Source organism: Mauremys mutica, unplaced genomic scaffold (genome assembly GCF_020497125.1).
Source record: "Mauremys mutica isolate MM-2020 ecotype Southern unplaced genomic scaffold, ASM2049712v1 Super-Scaffold_100350, whole genome shotgun sequence".
In the NCBI taxonomy this organism is placed as follows: Eukaryota; Metazoa; Chordata; order Testudines; family Geoemydidae; genus Mauremys; species Mauremys mutica.
The window spans coordinates 51,369-66,238 of NW_025423321.1; the positions used below are offsets into that span (position 1 = coordinate 51,369).

Sequence of the window (14,870 nt, forward strand, 5' to 3'; positions counted from 1 at the left end):
TTCCCTGACCCAGGGCAGAGGATATTGGAAGCTGAACATCCAGAGCTTGCAAGATAAAGGAGCAGAGGGGGAGGCCTGGTGGTGTTGGCAGAACGGAAAAGCATCAGAGGGTTCTATGGCAACCAGGGGGATTGGTGGGAGTTGGTGAGGGAGGAGTTGGCGGCTTTGCTGTGGCAGTCGGGCAAACACCACAACATTTAAGAAACCAATGGTGCCAAGTCCTGCAGCGTCGCCTGTGGGATTTCCACAAGAGTATCCAGGCAGGGGAGCCAGTCAGCATGTGACTGTACGACCGGATCAAGCGACAGCTGCCCGAGTTCCAGGAGATGAGGCTGCAGCTGGCCGATATGAGCGGGAGCACCGAGTGAAGGGAGGGGTGGCCTCCCCTGACATGTTTGTGGCCTGCAGGGAATGGAGACAAAGCAGGGGGATGTGGGGTCTCAGGGCAGGACCCACAGATCTGGTAGAGCAGGACCACAGTCGCTGGAGGAGGAGAGAGAGTCCTGCGAGAGGAAGCCGCTGGTGGGAAGCAATAAGTGCAGAGTGCAAACCATCCAGCTGAGAGTCACAGGGGTCTAGAAAATAAAATAGCAGCAGGTCCCATGGTGTAATGGGCAGCACTCAGGACTCTGAATCCTGGAATCTGAGTTCAAATCTCAGTGGGACCTCCTGGAGGTATGTTAGTTTGCTGCAAAGCCCTGGAGCTCAATGTGCTTAGCTATCCCTCTCAGGGTGAACTAGAGTGAATTCTTTCCCTCGTGCTGGGTGACTGAGGGCCACTGGAGATAGGTCTTTGGTCTGGCTGGTTCAATGGGCTGGCCGCTATAGGTTGGGGTCCTAGAACTTAACAGTCTGGCTAGAGAGTCCTGTGGTTTGACCATATGGTTGTTTCTCGCTGCTTCACCTGAAGTCCTCAACTTTGGTCCCTGCAGCTGTCACACTCTTCCTCTTGCCCACATGGCATTTAAAGGAAGGAGGGCCAGGGCCAGGCTTCATAGTCAGGGCTAGGCAGGAGGGAGGAAGAGTCCCAGGCTGGAGCCCAGCACCTCTCCTCCTCTGGGCACCTAGAGCAGAGGCGGCTGGTGCTGACAGCTCCAAGGGAAGGCTTAAAAGCCACAGATCAACCAAGGGCAGGGCAAGAGGAAGGCAGGACCATGCCTATGCGTGGCCAGCAGACAGCCACAAAGACACCCAGCCAGGCTGCTCCCTGCCATGCCAAACCCCCAGTGAAGGCCACTCACAGACCAGCATTCGTTCTGCGGCCAGCATCACAAGGTGGTTGGAAAGCAGGGCCAGCCCCCAAGTGGGGCCTCTGACCGTTCCCACTCAAGGGGCTCCTTTTGGCGGTGGGGCAGGAGACATTTCCCCCAAGAGGCTTTTTTCCAGCTGCTGAGAAGCACAGAAGTACCTGGTGTTTGCTCTTGTGGTGAAAGGGGTTAATACGTTTAGGCGGCCTGGCTAGCTCAGCTGGCAGCACCTCTGGCTCTAACTCTGAAGGTCGAAGTTACAATTCCCTGTTTGGGTGCTTGGGGCTCCTCTTCAACAATACAACACACAATGTGCCTAATCCCCCACCCAGTAACCTGGGGAAACTAGCCCTGGCCACTGGGTGCCTCTAAGAGATGATACTTTCCCCACTCACAACCACTGAGTGCAGGAAAGAAACTTTAATAAAAAGGAGGAAAATCACCTTGTATTAACTTGGGAAAACACCACAATCAGGATTCATAACACAACACAATGAGCAAAACACCCACCCACAGTGCACTGGGCAGTGGCCTTTGGCCTCGGGCTCTTAAATCAAGACCCCAGAAGCTCTGTGGATGTGCCCCTCCCTTCACTGCACCTCACCCACAGCTGCTGCCCTGGGTCAATGAAAACCCAGAGTTCACCTCTCACCTCCTGGGGGGAAAGCCCCTTTCTCCCTCCGCTGTCTGGCCACATTGCCGGCCACTTGCTGTTCCCCCCTGTCACCGCTCTGCTGGCCACCCTCTCTGCTCTGGGATGTCTTGTGGTCCCACCAGGAGCGGAACAGGCTCCCTAAAAGCAGGGCCGCCCAGAGGATTCGGGGCTCTGGGGCAAAGCGGGGGAGCGGACATAAAAAAAGGCGCCACCTGCTGCGGCTCTTGTACTCACTGGGCGGCGTCTGAGTCTTCAGTAGCAGCAGGTCCTTCACTCGGTCTGCGTCTTTGGCAGCACTGAAGGACCCACCACAGAAGTGCATCTGAAGACCCGGAGCGCTACCAGGGAAGGGATTCTTGGCCAGAGTTTGTGGGGCCGCTGCGGGGCCCGGGGCCTTGGGAAAATTGCCCCACTTGCCCCCCCAGGGTGGCCCTGCCTAAAAGTAGTGGCCACCAGAGCCCAAACAGTAGCCCCACCCCTTCCACTCGAGGCCACGCCCCTACCCCACCCCTTCTCCCCAAGGCCCCACTCCTTTGCTGCTTCATCCCCCAAGACCCCTCCTCCAGCTCACTGGTCTCCGTCCCCTCCCCCCATCATTAGCCCTTACTGTCATTACAAAGTGGTAAGGCAGAGCCCTCCCATTTTTAAAAGTCCTGGAGTGTTGTTCCCCCCTGTTCAGGCACCCCTGGGTCCCTGCACGTCACACAGCTCTCCCTGATTTCAGCTGTTAGTGAGGGAGCCTCCCTGCTAGCGCAGACTGGGCAGTTTGTTGCATGAGAGACACTGTCCCAAAGCAGGACTAGTACTTAGAGCTGGTTATCAGTGATTTCAGATCTGTTGGTCTGCAGCAAGACTCTCCATTGAGTCTGAACCAGCTCTGTTATTACACAGGGAAGAACAAAAGGGTGAAATGGGGCCTGGAACCCTTAAGAAGAATCCACCCCACCAAGTACCAACACTTGTCGCTACCTGCTCTCAACCCCACTGAGAATGTTTTGGGGTCACTCCTTGGCTTTATCAGCCTAGGGGGTCTCAGAAAACACTGAGTGACAGGTGCTACAGTGGCACAGTTGGTTAGCATGCAGTACTGAAAGGAGCTATGCTGAGATTGTGAGTTCAAACCTCACCTGTAGCACTGGTTATCATTAACAACATGGCATCACCCTCTCATTTGGCCCTGTGGAATATAGAACTCCAGCCCAGGGAACCCTGAGAAGAAAAGGAGTCAATAATGCCCCCTTCCATTATTACCTCCTCTCCAGAGCTCAGGTCAGAATCTGCAATCCTTTCTCCCCCCAGCCCCTGTGCCAGGATCCCTCAAGCAGAGCCTAGAGTCCACCATGGCGTCTGTACTATTGACAAACACTAATTACCACAATCTAGTTGAAACAGGGTCAGTATGAAGTCTACCCTGCCATCTGTTGGTGATCTGTTGTCAAGGCCTTTTGGGGCTGATGTCATTTGCATGGTTACACCCACCCCAGATTGCATGATGGCATTGCTTGTCCAAATGGCCATTTCAGTTGCTGCGGGATCCCCAGTCTCTTTGTTATTGGGGCAGGAGTAATCCAGTGTATTTTCCTGTTGATCTTGGATCAAGGACAGAGTAACTGTACCTGGCATTTGAGGCCTGAGAGCGTCATCCTCGTCTGAAAAGTACTCACCAATATGGGGTATGGGTTCCTAACAGCAAAACATGGTAGGTGGTGAAAATAGATTTTTGTTGGGGGCAGTGGTGGCTTTGTATGTGCTGGTCCTGGTGTGGAAAAACAGAGACAGTTTTAAATCTTTTAAAATTGTTGTTGGTGCTGCAGTTCCTCATCATAAGTTTATGCTGTTAGATTTTTTTCACAGCATATTTTGGTCTTAAGAGGTAAAAAGGTGCTCTGTGTGTGGTGTTACGAAGTGAGATAGCAAAGGTTAGTTACAAAGGTGGTGCATGTCCTGCAAAAGTCATGTGCCCCGCCCACCCCAGTTCTGGTCTCAGTCAGGGCCTTCTCTTGTTGGAAAGGAGATGAAACCTCTTCTGGTAAACTGGCATTTCACACTTGGTAATGCTTCTCTCCTGATTGGTGGCGGGGTTTAGTGCCAACGCTTATATACTCTGGTTTCTCTTCAGATCGTATAAATCTATCACCTTACAACATGGGCTACGGCTATTATAAGTGAGAATAATGCATGAAGCAACTCACAAGCTTGTCATAAACTCTAAACACGTTTTTTTATAAAGCTAATGCCTGTTTTAACAGCACTAACAAACAGGTGAGCAAGACTAGTTTCCAGCCATGCGTTTGTCACTTTTCAGTAAGGCCTAGGGGCCTTGGCATGAGCTGGCACCTGGTCTGCCAGTGTCAGAAGAGGATCTGCCCTCTCTTATCCCCAGGTGTCTGTACTGGGAGCAGTACTGTTCAACTTATTCATAAATGACCTGGGGAAAGGGCTAAACAGTGAGGTGGCAAAATTTGCAGATGATACAAAATTGCTCAAGAGAGTTAAGTCCCAGGCAGACTGCCAAGAGCCACAAAGAGATCTCACAAAACTGGGTGACGGGACAACCGAATGGAAGATGAACATCGGTGCTCATAAGTGCAAAGTAATGCACATTGGCAAACATAATCCCAACTATCCCTATAAAACGATGGGGTCTAAATTAGCTGTTACCACTCGAGAAAGAGATCTGGGAGTCATTGTGGATAGTTCTCTGAAAAAAATCCACTGAATGTGCAGCGGAGCTTTGGGAATCATTAAGAAAGGGACAGGTAATAAGACAGAAACTATCATATCGCCTCAATATCAATCCATGGTACGCCCACATCTTGAATACTGCGTGCTGATGCATTCGCCCCATCCTCAAAAAAGATATATGGGAATGGGAAAGAGTCAGAAACAGACAACAAAGATGATGAGGGGATATGGACCAGCTTCCGTCTAAGAAGAGATTCATAAGATTGGGACTTTTCATCTTGGAAAAGAGACGACTAAAGGGGGATACGAGGGAGGTCTATAAAACCATGACCGGCGTGGAGCAAGTAAATAAGGAAGAGTTATTTACTCCTTCTCATAACACACGAACTAGGGGTCACCAAATGAAATTAATAGGCAGCAGCTTTATAACAAACAAAAGGAAGTCTTTCTTCAAACACCACACAGTCAACCTATGGAACTCTTTGCCAGACGATGTCGCGAAGGCCAAGACTGTAACAGGGTTCAAAAAAGCACTAGATAAATTCATGGAGGATAGGTCCATCTATGGCGCTTTGCCAGCGGTATCCCTAGCTAGGTATCCCTGTTTGCCAGAAGCTGGGCATGGGCGACAGGGGATGGAGCACTTGATGATTCCCTGTTCTGTTCATTCCCTCTGGGGCACCTGGCATTGGCCGCTGTCAGCAGACAGGATACTGGGCTAGGTCTTTAACTTGGACGGGTAGCTGGGAAGACGGTCAATCAGACAGAACCCGTTCGACAAACCTTTTCATTTCCTTGTTATTGCCTGACTCCTTTAATTCTTTTCCTTTTCCTTATTTCCCAGCAGACCGACTAGCCACCAGATTTGGGTGCTAGCAGAGGGACCTGACGAGCTCCTTCTTTTGGGCAGCGTTGAACATGCCAGGGCACAGTCAGCTTCTGGATGCTCATCTGAATGTAACGCCTAGCTCTCACCTTTATTTCTGTTTCTTAGCTCTTTTGGGCCATCCATCTTTGGTCTGACCCGTAGGATCCCTGCATTAGGAGAGATGGCTAATTAATGAGCCCATAAACCTTGGAAATCAAATGAAACCTGAAGTCCGTAGAAGACCTCGAAAGGCCCTTGGGGGGTGGAGTGCGAGCTGAGGAAGAGTTCCCTGCACAGCTTACCTCTCCATTCTCGTTTTCCTGTCCTGAGCGCAAAAGCCAGGAAGCAGCTCCGGGTAGGGAGGGGATACCATATGTGTGCAGTGGTTAGACAGGAAACAGCAAGGAACTGGACTCGTATGGAGTGAAACTGTAAGCATCTTCTGTATGCCTGATGACTGCAGGTTTGAGAGAGTTATGTGGGAAGTGGAGGCTTTCGGTGGGCTTTCAGAGGAAATGTAATGGAAAGGCAGCCGAAAGTGGAATCCCAGGTTTTTAAACAATCCTCCACTAACACACCAAACAGCTCAGGTCTAGTTACTCATTGAAAATTAGAATAAAGTTACAGCAAGATTTCATCATAAATGAAGTCAAAGCCTAAAGATTTCAGAACACAACTGCTATAAGGAGCCACGAGGGAAGCAATACAAAGTCAACCTTGCCTCAGAGAAAGGCAGTTAAACAATTTCTCTTTTTTAAAGCAGCATAATCTCCCCAAACGGAAGGGCACTGTTCCCGGAGAAGGGTCCTGGAGAGGGTTTTCCTCGTTGGTGCCGGCCATCCACCTCCCCGAAAGGCGGGAGCTAGGTCGACGGAAGAATTCTTCCGACCAAGGCGCGGACTGATGTAGCCGCGCCGATTTACGTTCCCCGTGCAGCCCAGGCCCGAGGGTCGGTGCGTGCTGAACAGTTAAGTCAAAACAGCTCCGTCCGTCAGAGGTGTGCAAAAGGGAAAACCCGCTGCTGGGCGACACGGCCACGCCGCCCTAACCCGCAGCGTAGCTAAAGGGCATTCGGGGAGGCGGTGGGTGGGCCTCAAGCGACGGAAAGCCCTCCTCCAGCATGGGGTTGTGACAGCCTAGTCTCCGTAGCACAGACAGGGTGGCCACCAAGAGACAGGAACAGACAGCGAAAGCCAAAGCGGCCCCAGGGCAGGGGGCGAGGCTGCCTGTTGGACGAGGAGACCGGGTGGGACAGGCGTTTTGGACAGGCCGTCCTCCCGTCAAAAGAGGAAGAGCCCGAGAAGGGCCAGGCAAGAAGCTACAAGCAGGGAAAGAAGCAGAGCAGGCAGGCAGGCAGGCAGCTCCCCTTAGAGCCAAGGAAGGAACCGGTCCAAGCCCCCCAAAAGCAGACTAGAGAGCAGATCAGCTGCAAAAGACTAGGGAAAGCCAAGAGCACAGAGAGACCCAAGTAAAGTTTCAGAGCTGAGCTTTGCTTACAAGGAGGAACGTGTGACAAAGATACCTAGAAGTACAGGGCCTGTGGAAAAGAGCACTCCCAAAGACCCAGAATAACAGCTGTTTTCCTGAGAATCTGCTTTGCAGTGCACTAAGCCTAAACAGCCCACTATCGGTTGTCTGTTGTTCAAACCAATCACCAGGGGAGAGCGCGAACGCAGTCCCCCACTACCACAAATTATGCAGTCGAGTTTCCCGCATTTGGGGAAATTGCAGGGGTCAGCACACCCGCAGTGCAATGGATGAGCCTCACCCTGGGAAAACCACCTTCGTGATCATGGTATCTCCCCTGCCAGGTAAGTATGAGTTCCTGCTGCCCGGCCGCCGCCCGCCCTCGCTCGCCCCGCACTTATAACACACGGGGCGGACCGACCGCCGGCCTCGCCCCCACCGGCCCCCACTGCCGACAGCTGCCCCGACGTGGCCCCCGGAGACCGTCCCTTCCCCACGCCGAGCTCCCGGTGCCAAAGTCGGGCCCTGCCTGGCAGCCTGCGTCCGCTCCCACGATGCTCTGCTCGCACACAGATCTGCATACCTGCTCACGCGGCTCCGCCCCTCCGCTCGGGCCCCTCCCCCTGCCCGCCCGGGCCGCCGCTCTTGCGTGCTCAGCTCTTTGAGCTCAGATGGGGTGTAGTGCTCAGATCGAGTGCGACAGACCTTAACTTTGCCATGTGAGGGTCATTCTAGCCCCATTACCTGGCTTGCTTATTTATACCTATGACTGTCTTTAACTGTTGTATGTGTGATGTACCCTCACTGCTTGCTGACTGTATCTTGAACTCACCCACAGTATACCCCACATTGGGGACATTGCACACTGTATAAGTTATGTGCTGTCCAATACCAAAGTACTAGCATCCCCCTATACTCTGTATGTCACCCCTGATGACCAGTAACTGATGTTACAAACTCTCTGTGCCTTCTGGCTGGGAAAGCATTATCTAAAGTTGTATCTATCCTTAAACATTTTCTAATAAACATTTAAAACTAAAATCGCCCTATACTCTGTATGTCACCCCCGATGACCAATATCTGACATTTCAACTCTCTGTATCGTTCATTTTCAAATATTTTCTAATAAACTTTTAAATCTTGGCCTATCCAAGTGCTTGGCCGTGATCAAGTGTCTTGATGTTTTTGGTCTTTTGGCCTCAAGATGAAAACCTTGTCTGTGTCTTGGGAACCTTGAGGTAAAAAATTATCTAAGTTGTAGCGGGTCCCGTCCCGGGAAGCCAGGCCATCAGAGAGACGACGTGGCCCACCTGCTGCTGGGGAAAGAGTGCAGCTTGCATTTCGCTTCTCTCTCTCGCTCTCTCCCCACCGGAAGTTGGTCCAATACAAGAGTGACCTCCCCTGCCTTGTCTCACGTCAGTTTCTCCTCAGGGCAGAAGGTCGGGTGTTGTCAGCCACTCTCCAGAAACTGGACGGCCACTCGATCCCTTTTGTTACCTGCCAAGTGAGGCTGAGTGCACTGGCAGGCAGCGCCGTTTGAAGAAGTGGAAGATTGGACAAATGACCAGGGAGGAGTATAAAAATATTGCTCAGGCACGCAGGAGTGAAATCAGGAAGGGCAACTCACGCTTGGAGTTGCAGCTAGCAAGAGATGTTAAGAGTAACAACAAGAAGGGTTTCTTCAGGGAGGTTAGCAACAAGAAGAAAGTCAAGGAAAGTGTGGGCCCCTTACAGAATGAGGGAGGCGACCTAGTGACAGAGGATGTGGAAAAAGCTAATGTACTCAATGCTTCCCCACCCTCCCCCTTCGTGATTTTGTCTTCACGAACAAAATCAGCTCCCAGACTGCTGCTCTGGGCAGCACAGCATGGAGAGGAGGTGACCAGCCCTCTGTGGAGAAAGAAGTGCTTCGGGACTATTTAGAAAAGCTGGATGAGCACAAATCCATGGGGCCGGATGTGCTGCATCCGAGGGTGCTAAAGGAGTTGGCGGGTGTGATTGCAGAGCCACTGGTCATTTTCTTTGAAAATTCATGGCCATTGGGGGAGGTCCCAAATGACTGGAAAATTAATGTAGTGCCCATCTTTAAAAGAGGGAAGAAAGAAGGAGAATCTGGGGAACTACAGGCCAGTCAGCCTCACCTCAGTCCCTGGAAAAATCATGGAGCAGGTCCTCAAGGAATCAATTCTGAAGCACTTAGAGGAGAGGCAAGTGATCAGGAGTGGTCAGCATGGATTCAGCAAGGGGCAAGTCACGCCTGACTAACCTAATTGCCTTCTAACTAACTTATAACACACGGGGTGGACCGCCGCCCCCCCCGCCCCCTCCACCGCCGGCCTCGCCCACACCGGCCCCCACTGCCGACAGCTGCGCCGACGCGGCCCCTGGAGACCGTCCCTTCCCCACGCCGAGCTCCCGGTGCCAAAGTCGGGCCCTGCCTGGCAGCCTGCGTCCACTCCCACAATGCTCTGCTCGCACACAGATCTGCATACCTGCTCATGCGGCTCCGCCCCTTCGCTCGGGCCCCTGGGAAAGTGGATTAACTTCACCCACAGGAAAACTCTCTCCCCTCAGCACAGAGCAGTGGTTCTCAAACTGTGAGTCAGGACCCTAAAGTGGGTTGTGACCAGTGGTTAGCTGGAGGTGGTTTGCACAAACCAGTTGTTAAATTTAGAAGCAATTTTAGAACTGCTTGCAAACTGGCTTCCCCACGATGGAAGTGTTGATGGGCTCTGGTGGGAAGGGTGTCATCCCTTCTCCTGGTCTGCAGGAGGTGTTGTGTTGTGGGAGCCATGTGAGCTGTTTTCTGGTTTTGTTGCTCTTGCTTCTCTGACTGTGGGGCTTCTGCTACTGCCTGGTGGGTCTCTGGCTCTTCCCAGCCTGCATCCCCTGCCTGCAGTTAGTTCCTGTCATCCCCCTGTCCTGCCCCATCTGCAGCCCCTGTCCTACCACCCCCCCATTGCACCTCTTGCCTGCAGCCAGCCCCTGCCACCCCCCTGCCCACAGCCCCTGTCTTCAGCTATCTCCTGCTCCCAGCCACTCTCCCTGTGTGAGTGTCTGCACCTGTTTGCTCTGGCTCCTACCCACAGCTGCCCCCTGCCACTCTCCCCCCGCCCACAGCCTCTGCCCCCCCCAGCCAACACCTGTCTGCACACCCTGGCCAGAGCCAGCCCCTGTCACCTCTCCTGCCACAGCCCCTGCCCCCTGCCACCCTCCCCCGCCCGCAGCCAGCCCTTGCCACCCCCCCTGCCATCCGTGCTGCCCACAGCCAGCCCCTCCCTGCTCTCCCCCGCCCACAGCCAGCCCCTGCCCACAGCCAACCCCTGCCATCCATCCTGCCACAGCCCCTGCCATCCCTCCTGCCCCCTGCCACAGTCCCTGCCTGCAGCCAGCCCCTGCCCACAGCCACTGCCACCCCCCGACCCCTGCCACAGTCCCTTTCCCCTCCACAGCCTGTCTGCACCCCCTGCCCACAGCCAGCCCCTGTTGCAGCCAGCCCGTGTCACACTCCCTGCCTCCAGCTAGCCCTGCCCCACGCCCCTGTCTGCAGCCAGCCCCATGTCCACTGGTGCCCTGCAGTTCTCAGGGCAGTAACCCTGCACACTTGCTTCAATGAGGGGGGGCAGGGAGCAGCTGGGACCCACATATGTGCACACCCTAGGGTGACCAGACAGCAAGTGTGAAAAATTGGGACGGGGTGAGGAGTAATAGGAGGCTATATAAGAAAAAGACCCAAAAATTGAGACTGTCCCTATAAAATCGGGACATCTGGTCACCCTAGCGCACACTAGGGAGTGGCGGGGACCCACACATGTGAAACGGAGCTCGTTTCTAGTGCAGGCCCATCTTTTTAAAAAAGAACTTTAGGTCGGGTTAACATACATCCGTATTTTCATGGACATGTCAGGCTTTTTGGTTCTTAAATCGCTGTCTGAGTGGTAAATTTTAAAAATTCCTCCCGGAAAAATACAGATGTATGGTAAGCCTATTGGTACAAAAAATCCATACTGTGGCACATCCCTTAAATCAAAACTTTTTATAGGGAACCGGTTGTTAAGATTTTAGCAGCTCATCACTGGTCATGACCCTGTTTTAATGGGGTCGCCAGGGCTGGCATTAGACTTGTTGGTGCCTGGGGCAGAGGCCAAATGTCTGAGCCGCACCACCCAGGGCTGAATCCCTCAAGCTCTGGTTTTGCCCTCCCCTAACTGGGGCAGGGCTCAGGCTTTGTCTCCCCTACCTCTGCCCAGGGGCTTGGTCCCTCTTTCCAGGACCATGCAGTAAGGTTTTTTTTGGCAGAAGGGGGTTGCAGTGAAAGGAAATTTGAGAAACCCTGGCATAGAGCCTCTGAATATGTCTAGACTTGGCTCCCTGTGGCAGATCAGAGACAGAAAGTGCAGCCGTGGAGACACCACACACCAACCTTGCCTAACAGGCAAGAATCAAGCCTCCACAGAAAGACGCCCATTGCTTTCTAACCCATCTCCCTAAGCCTTCAGCCACCACCACTTAACAAAGGGGCTTTTCTACACTATGGTTCTTGTCTCACTGAAGGGTCATTTCCAATTGTTTGCTCAGACCAGCATTAGGGAAAATGGTGCCCTGGGCAAAGCTTGTACTTTGGCACTTCCCCATTGCCCCTGGACGATCCCCACTCCCCCTTTACTGCTAGCTCCTGCACTCCCAACCATTGCACCTCCTTCACCCCTAACTCCTGCCCCCTCCTGTGCCCCCTTTGCCCTTAACTCCCTGTGCCACCAGCCATTGCCCCTCTCCTGCAGCCCCTTCACATGGTTCCAATCCTGGTGGCCCCGCACTTGTTCTCCCTTTCCCTGGGCTTTGGCATCACTAGCCGCTGATTAGTGAGTAGGGTTCAGTGGTCCCCAAAATGTGGGGCATGACTCCTAGGGGAACACAGAGGAACATTCATGGGGGCACCTCAGGGCCTGAGCCAGCCCCCATGGAGGGAGCAGCACTCAGCCCCACTCTGCCCCAGCTCTTCCCCAACCCCACACTCAGCCTGGGCCCCTGGCTCCCAGCTCGGCCTCGACCCCCTTACCCCTGTCTGCACCCCTCTCCCCAGCAAGCAACAGCCCCACTCCCAGCCCATGTTCTCAACTGTGACTTCCGAGGGTCACAGCCATGGCTAAGAGGACACAGAGTGAAATGTTTGGGGACCACTGGTTTAGGGTGATGTTCTCAATCATTTCTATGAAGTCCAATAAAAACTATTCCTCACCCACCCACCCCTCCATCAGGACAGTCTAGGTATGTTCTGCTGCCCTTCACTCATGCAGGAAGGATAATAACATTTCATTCCACTCAATCCTAAAGTGATTTGTAACCCATCACCATCCGAAACTGGTCATTTTGGGAAAGTGGCCCCATCATGCTGCATAGCTAGGCAGACTAGGTGTGTCTGTGCAAACACGGTCTGTTCCTGAAGTCTTTCCCCCAGCTCCTCACTAGATGTGAGGGGGGAGCTCATTCAGCCCCTGCTTCCACTTAGTATTTAAAAATTCCTTATTGTCCCTAGCTCTGCTGGCCTTAGCTTTCTCCTCCTGTCCATTTTCTAACAGCTCAGATGAGGTGGCCGAGTGGTTAAGGTGATGGACTGCTAATTCATTGTGCTCTACACGCATAGGTTCGAAGCCCATCCTCATTGGGTGTATTTAGTTTTCACCCCTCCTTTGTAGACAACCATCTCCCCCTTGGGTACAATGACAGATCAAACAATGTTGCTTCTTGCAAACAAAAGCCTTCTCAGAAACTCAGAACTCCCTTGCTTTAAATAAAATGTCTAAGTCCCAGATTTCTTTAAAAAAGAAATTCTCTAGTGCTGTATTTCTTAGTTTTTATCTCAAAAGGGAACATCCTCATCATCTCCCCCAAACACCCTGGGACCTGCCCAAATTATTAAAATACCCTCAACCCGAGCAAGGCCAGAGCAGTGAACCAGAGCTAGTGTCTAGGCCAAGCTGTTCTGAAGGAGGCAACTCCAACATTTTCTCCCTGCTTCCCTTGGCAAGGTCTGACTGAGAAAACAAAATTCCCCAAACTGAAAATTTTCTGCTGAAAAACCAATACTAGTCTGGTTGGGGACTTTGGTTTGCAAGTATTATTGTTATTATTCTCTTCTGATTTCTGAGTCAGTTCAGTTCAGTCTTTGTCCTCCAGGTGTGTTTCCACCTGCTGAGTTGTGGGGGAGAGAAGCCAAGTCATGATGTCTCTTCCCCTCTTTCATAGTTTCTTCCAACTTGCTAGGAAGCTCCTTTGTTACCATGTGAGTCAAGCAGTGTCCCTTGTCTCTGTGCTATCTCGGAGAAGTCTGCATTGTACACGGTTCCTGGGCTAGTCCTTGGGAGTGTGGATCCCTTCAATGGGCCAGCAGCGAGTCTGGCTCCTCCCTTGTCACACCTGAAAGGCTGGTGGGGGGCATTTCTCAACCTCATAACATATCTCAGTAACACACACAGAGCAAAACTTCATAACTTCCCAACCAATGCGAGCACACACAATCCAACATGATATTAATGTTCAACAGATCAAGACTTTTGAAATGATACGTCACAAGGCAGACTTTGAACAAACCATGTCATCATTATATGAGAGTGGTGAATATGGGGCTTCCAGGTCCTGCTCTGAGCACAGAGTGCCACACCTGGGCTTACATTGCAATGGAGACGTACCCTTAGAGTCCATTTCTCCTGGGATAAAGATGGCCCACTCCTGACTCTCTGCCAATCCCCACTGGGCCCTGAGAAGTGTTGTTCGTGTTTGTATTCTATAAAGCAGAGGAGCAGATGAAGTTTTGCTCCCAAGGTGTGTGTGTGATTCTTTGGACAGGTCTACACTACAAAATTAGGTTGGTGTAATTACATTACTTGGGCTGGCAATGCAGTTCTATCAACCTAATCCCAGTGTAGATAGTGGCTCAGCTGTCAGAACTTTCTGGAGCTATGAAAGGGGAGGGGCCCAGCCTCTATAGCAGGAATGCAGGGCAGGCGAGTTCACGGCGGGCATTATGGGATACTGGTGGAGGCCAGTTATGGTGATATAATGACCAGCAGCATTTACACTGACAATTTGTCACTTTAAGTTTGCTGCACAAAGCTCTAGGTCTCTCGTCGAGGTGGTTTTATTTTGTCACCAAAACAGGGCAATTTTGTCGCCAGACGTGGCATTGCAGTGTGTGCACCTGCTGACCGAGGGAGCCTTGTGTGTTTTTCACACACCTGAGCAATATAATGATACTGAAATAACTTTGTAGTGCAGACCTGGCCAAAGATTCACACACACAAACACACACACAGCTTGCAAGGAAAACCTCACCTGCTCCTTTGCTTTGCAGAATCCAAACACAAGCAAAGCTTTTCAGGCCCCAGTGGGGATGGCAGGGAGTCAGGTGTGGGCAGACACTGTGCTGTTGCCACAGGCAGGCACCATGGCTTAGCTGGTTAAAACACCTGTCTTGTAAACAGGAGATCCTGGGTTCAATTCCCAGTGGTCCCTTGTTGACTAACTCTTGGGCAACCTGCCACAGGGGCAGGTCTGGGCTCTCACACCAAATGGATCATTGTGTCTGCAGAACCTGTGGGCAGCTCATTTAGTTTACACGGAGAGTTGAGTCCTGCTTTGTGCACCGTGTGTGAGAATGAAAATCCTAAACCGGCCTTTGAAATAACGAATGCAGCAGGACTTGTTATTGTCCCTGCCCCAAAGCAGACAGACCAATGGAGAAATGCCATTGAGTCCAGGGTAATACTCCACTGCCATTTTACCTTGTTTGCTTGCTAAACTCCCTCCCAACCTTGAGGGCTCCCAGAGCCCGGTATTGAGCCTGAGCCGAGATGTCTACGCTGCAAATTTACCACCCCACAGCCCTAGCCTGGGAGCCTGCACTGGCATGGGACTGCCGTGGGTGTTTCATTGCAGTGTGGACATAGCC

The 14,870-nt window shown here is 52.2% G+C and overlaps 3 non-coding genes across 3 annotated transcripts; 2 read left to right on the forward strand and 1 right to left on the reverse strand.

Moving 5' to 3' along the window:
• The first annotated feature begins 596 nt into the window (after nt 1-596).
• On the forward strand, nt 597-668 carry TRNAQ-CUG. The gene has a single exon. It is a non-coding gene; the product is annotated as a tRNA-Gln (tRNA).
• A 6,442-nt stretch (nt 669-7,110) lies between these two features.
• LOC123361025 lies at nt 7,111-7,274 on the reverse strand. Its single transcript, XR_006576102.1, has one exon. It is a non-coding gene; the product is annotated as a U1 spliceosomal RNA (small nuclear RNA).
• Nucleotides 7,275-14,360: 7,086 nt separating this feature from the next.
• On the forward strand, nt 14,361-14,434 carry TRNAT-UGU. The gene has a single exon. It is a non-coding gene; the product is annotated as a tRNA-Thr (tRNA).
• Nucleotides 14,435-14,870: the final 436 nt, after the last annotated feature.